At 48.1% G+C, this 5,517-nt stretch overlaps 2 non-coding genes across 2 annotated transcripts; both read left to right on the plus strand.

Annotated features, from left to right (window-relative positions):
* Positions 1-3,840: 3,840 nt before the first annotated feature.
* On the plus strand, positions 3,841-3,935 carry Trnay-aua (transfer RNA tyrosine (anticodon AUA)). Its single transcript has 2 exons — positions 3,841-3,877; positions 3,900-3,935. It is a non-coding gene; the product is annotated as a tRNA-Tyr (tRNA).
* A 193-nt stretch (positions 3,936-4,128) lies between these two features.
* Positions 4,129-4,223, plus strand: Trnay-gua (transfer RNA tyrosine (anticodon GUA)). The gene is made up of 2 exons: positions 4,129-4,165; positions 4,188-4,223. It is a non-coding gene; the product is annotated as a tRNA-Tyr (tRNA).
* The last annotated feature ends 1,294 nt before the right edge of the window (positions 4,224-5,517 follow it).

Consider the following 5,517-nt stretch of genomic DNA (forward strand, 5'->3'; position numbering starts at 1 on the left):
AAATTCTGCCTACTGACTAAGCATCTGTGTCCCATGGCTGCCTCACCGCTCACTCACGCACTCACGAAAAAAAAAAACAGCGTGGCTACGCGAAAATAGAACTGATAACAGCCGAAGAATACGCTGTCTGATTACTTGTACTGATATTCTGCTCTCAAAATATAAGCAAGTAGCCCTGGCTAACAAAGAGCGCGTCACGTTGAAAGAGATAGGTAGAAAATATTTGCGCACAGTGCGAAAATAGACAGGCCATAGATTTAAGGAGGGATGCGTCTTCAACGTAGCGCTGCTGTCGATCGCTGGTGACGTAGCGGAAGTGTCGCGAAGAGGCTCTTGGCCACGCGCTCGCGTGGTCCGCAAACTTTTGTGGTTGACTGTACGAGGGCTCAGCGCAAGAAGGCGACAATGTCAGCTAAGTCGTCTACTCTTAGATAATGACTTGCATCTTGTGGGAATCCAAGAAACCAAAATAGAGAGCCAAGAGCTAACCGACAGAATGGTGTCCAATTTTCGTACTCACTTTGATGTGTGTGTTTCTCACGCTGTTGGTGGATCAGGTGGTTGCGCTATATTCATTCGAAGAAACTTTGGCATTTGTGTGCATTCAGTGTTTTCGTGTGATACTGGGCGCCTTTTAGTGGCTGATTTTTGTTTTTGCGATAAGGATTTCCGTGTCATTTGTGTCTACGCACCGAATATCGAAACGGACCGGCGATCCTTCTTTGAGCGTCTTGAAACGTACGTAAACTGTCAGAAGGTGGTAATACTGCTGGGCGATTTTAACTGTGTATGCACTGCTGACGATCGCGCAAAATGTTCACACGTTCGCGACAAGAGTGCTGAATTTCTAAATGCGGTGGTGCACGATTATGACTTGGAAGATGTCGGTTGTGTCTTCGCCAGCGGTACTCACCCGCAGTTTACCCACTTCCAGTGTGATAGCCACGCTCGGTTAGATAGATTATATGTGTCAGCCGAATTGGTGCCATTGTGTAGTGAATATGATGTGCAACCCATTGCCTATAGATTGCCTATAGCGATCACTGCTTGGTAACTGCCACCTTTGGGAAAAGACAGATCAAACACACCTTTAACTGGGACCTCTGGAAATTGAACGTGCAGTTGTTGGGTGACGATGGTTTCGTTGATGCTGTTGCGAAGGAACTAGAAAGCCTGTGTTCAGTCCAACTAGAAAGCTTCGCCATTAAATGAGAAGAATTTAAACAGAAAGTAAAAACTATGGCTATTGAATGAAGCAGTGTACTTAGGCATAACCTGAAACAGGTAGAAACAAACCTTCGCCACCAACTGCAATTTTTCATCAGCATAGAAAGTGCCCAGCCTGGTGTGTATACTAAGGAAATAAAGGAAGTAAAAACCGAACTCGAAAGGATAGACTCTGAGAAGTACAAAGCGGCCGTTGTGCGATCAAGGTCTGAGAAGCTGTGGGCGGCAGAAGCGCCAACAAAACGAGCCCTCTCAGACGAGAAAAGGTACGCGTGTCGGAAGGAAATCCGCCAGCTAGCTAAAGGCAATGATATCACGTCCGACCAAAACGACATCAAGCAAGGGATCGCCGATCATTTCAAAGCCTTCTTGAGTCATCCACGTGAACCTAAAGATGGCTACCAGATGGAATTCCTTTCATTGATGCCAAGGCTAGATGAAGAAGTTAAGACACGGCTTGAACATCCCATTACCCTGAGTGAGATAGAGTGCGCAATATACGAGTTGGCCCCCGGTAAAGCACCTGGGCCTGATGGCTTAGGGGCCACTTTCTATAAAACATTTAAGTCTGCGCTGGCTCATGTCCTCCAACTAGTTATTAGCGAAGCGTACGACCGAAAAAGATTGCCCTTGTCTTTCACAACATCGCATATCGTACTAATCCCGAAGAGTGATGATGAAAAGAAACGCTTGTTGCCTGGCTCATATCGCCCGATAACTCTAGCCAACGTTGACTATAAAATATTCACGAAAGTTTTAGCAAAACGACTGCAAAGTGTCATCAAAACATTGGTAGGGCCGCACCAGACTTCGGGCGTTAAAGGCCGCAGTATTACAACAAATGTACACGTGGTTCGAAGTGTGCTAGAGTGTTGCGATGCGATTGGCGATTACGTCGCGATGAGGCAGATCGATTTGGCAAAAGCCTTCGGCCTCGTCTAGCACAAGGCTCTGCTATGCATACTTCAACATACAAATGTTGGCAGTGTGATAACGGAAGGTGTCACGATGGCGTACAAAGACTGCTCAACGCGAATTATCGTTAATGGGGAGCTCACCGATAGCTTTCGTGTGCTCTCGTCGGTGCGTCAAGGATGCCCGCTCTCGCCCCTTCTGTTTGCCGCTTATCTCGAGCCACTCTGTCTGGCCATTAAAAACAACGAACGCATAGCAGGCTATCGACTACGGGCGGAACATGTTAAAATATTGGCGTATGCAGACGACATCGCGATTTTCTGCACAGATAAAGCGAGCATTAAAGAGGCAACTGCTGTAGTCGAAAAGTTTTGCGATTCAACTGGAGCCCAGATAAACTGGGATAAAAGTTATGGCTTCTGGCATGGGAGTTGGGAAGACAAGCCGGAGACCTTTTCTCGATTGAATTGGTCAAGGTTACCTACACAGTACCTGGGGGTGCCTCTCGGAAGTTACCGTGAGCCCGAACCGTACTGGCTCGACCAAGCTTCGAGAGCAAAGGAAAAGGCTGACGGTTGGAGAGGCAAGCAATTGTCAATGTTTTCTAGAGCCACTGTTTGCAACCTCTTTTTAGTTTCTAAGATATGGTATGTTATGAATGTGTTGTGTGCTGCGCGGGTAAGCGTACAAAAAATTCACCGCATTTTCGCTACTTTCATTTGGGCCTCTACCTGGGAGAGGACGAGTCGAACAAACTTGTTTCTCCCGGTCAAGAAAGGTGGGCTTGGTCTGGTTCACTTGTTTTTGCGACAAATTGTGTCACGCTTTGTGTTTCTGCGGGATCAAAATGATCTTTCTTCGAACAATAGTACAAGTACGGCTGGGCAAAATTCTTCCGGGATTCGTTGTTTCGTCGGCTCAGAACATGCCGGGAACAGTGAAAGGATACCTGCGTGAAGTGGTGATGTCATATAGGATGTTAAATGTGCGTTTCTCACAGCAGTATCTGTCTACCGTTACAAAGAAAAAATTGTACAGAGATCTTGTGGACACGATGGTACCTTTACCTTCGTACTGTTCGCCACGCCGTGGAGGCCCCGGACAGGACGTTCTAAAAAGAGTCAAGAAAATGCCAGTGCGGCCATTAACTAAGTCTTTCTTTTTCAAATTGCATACAAGCACACTTCCCGTTAAGACCTGGCTTCATAGCAAGGGTATTTTCATCCCCTGGACAACCGACTGCTTTTTATGTAAAAAACCTGAAACAATAGAACATGTTTTCCTAGATTGCTGGGACCCGATCTTTCACTGGGACGTTCTGCAGAGAACGCTGAAGAAACAGTTACCTCTGGACCCGTATGGAATACGCTTCTTGCCAATAGATACCTCAGAGGAAGTACCGTATGACCTCATTATGGTCCTGGGCCTCCACGCGATGTGAAAAACTCGCATGCAATTTGAACATGCAGACATCATTGTGATACCGGTGCGAGAACACTTCATTGAGAGTGTTGTTTACGTGAGAGACGCGTACAAAGTACTGCCTGATCAACCACAATGGATGCCTGTACTGGATGAACTGGTGTCACTGAAAAGATTTTAGTGCTGTGCTAGCCAAAGTGTGGCTGGCACGTTTTATCCTTTGTAACCCTTGAGTTTGTACGTCGAAGACGGCAATAAAGAAAAAAAAAATCAGCTCCGTCGATAGCTCAGTTGGTAGAACGGTGGACTATAGGAATGCTATTGGAGAAACAGATATCCATAGGTCGCTGGTTCGAATCCGGCTCGACGAAGTTTTTATTGCCTGTCATGGCTTACTTTATATCACCACCACTGTTGATAACTTCCCGCTCTTCTTTTCGTGGGGGGGGGGGAGGGAGAGTATTGATAAGGACAAATTTTTTCACATAACGTCCATCTTGATCTACCTCAAGCGTGCGATAAATGAATGCACTAAATGCGATCGGAAGGTGTTGCCCATCAGCTCCGTCGCTAGCTCAGTTGGTAGAGTGGTGGACTGTAGGAGTGCTATTGGAGAAACAGATATCCATAGGTCGCTGGTTCGAATCCGGCTCGACGGAGTTTTTTTGCCTGTCATGGCTCACTTTTTATCACCACCACTCTTGATAACTTCCCACTTTTCTTTTCGTGGGGGGGGGGAGGGGGAGTATTGATAAGGACAAATTTTTTCACATAACGTCCGCCTTGATTTACCTCAAGCGTGCGATAAATGAATGCACTAAATGCGATCGGAAGGTGTTGCCCATCAGATTTGCCGATATCTTGGTTGAGCGGTGGACTGTAGGAGTGCTATTGTAGAAACAGCTATCCATAGTTTGCTTATTCGGATCTGGCTCGACGGACTTTTAAGCCAGCCGTAATTTGTGGTGCGTGCGAAGAAACTGCCGCGCCGTAGCCATGGCATCCAGGATGAGAAGGCGAAGAAACGCGGTCTCCTCCTCGCCAGCTCCCTGCCTTTATGACCCCCGCCTTTCTTTTCTCCGCGGCGCGCTGAGCCAGGATAAAAAGAAAAGCGAAAGCTTGCACTAGGCCGTGCAAAGCTCAAGACACAGCAAATCTGGCCGATTGATATCGAGCGGCTAGCCTCCATTGTGTTCGGCGTCCTTGGTACTGTGCCAACCTTTACTGCCTGCGTTTGTGGCATGTCGGGAGCGCTGTAGCTCGTAGGCGCCGACGCGTCCAGCGCTAGTCACGCGAAATGTCGCGAAAGGGAAGGTCCCTTCGAAAATGATCGCCCGAGAAAACCTTCCTACATGCGGATTCGGCTTTCTGCCGTGCTAGCGAGCGGACGTGTCGACCATGAGCTCCATAGGAGCGGCTTCAGCGGCCCAGCAGGGCCGTGGTACCAGGAATTTTGGCTCAGAAGACCCGGACTATCAAGTTTTGCTGCCTCAACTGCCTACAGGTCGGATTGTTTTAAATACATTGTTTTTACATGCTGATTTGCGTGCCAGGCCGTATCGGGTGGAGCACTTCCGCGACGCACTGGCTGGCTTAGGCGTACTGCCGGATGTTATCGCCCTAGGGGCGTATGAAATGAGCCACGTTTGGGCAGTGACTTTCAAGAGCGATGAAGGTGTCAAAAGGCTTGCAAGCGCCAAGGAAGTAAAAGTGAATGAACATCGGTGCATCGTTGTTGATCCAGCAAACCAGGCCGTGCGGCTGAAGCTGCATTGGATGTTACACAACGTGACGGACGAGGACATACGCACCGCCCTTTCGCCGTAGGGGAAGGTCATGGACGTCTTCCGGGAGAAATGGCGTGTCCACGGTGTGCAAGATAAAGCATCCTCAACGCGTGCGGTGTCGTTGGTTTTGAAGACGGGTATGACCGTGGAAGACCTGCCTCATCAA

This window comes from Dermacentor silvarum, unplaced genomic scaffold, assembly GCF_013339745.2.
Source record: "Dermacentor silvarum isolate Dsil-2018 unplaced genomic scaffold, BIME_Dsil_1.4 Seq678, whole genome shotgun sequence".
Lineage (NCBI taxonomy): Eukaryota > Metazoa > Arthropoda > Arachnida > Ixodida > Ixodidae > Dermacentor > Dermacentor silvarum.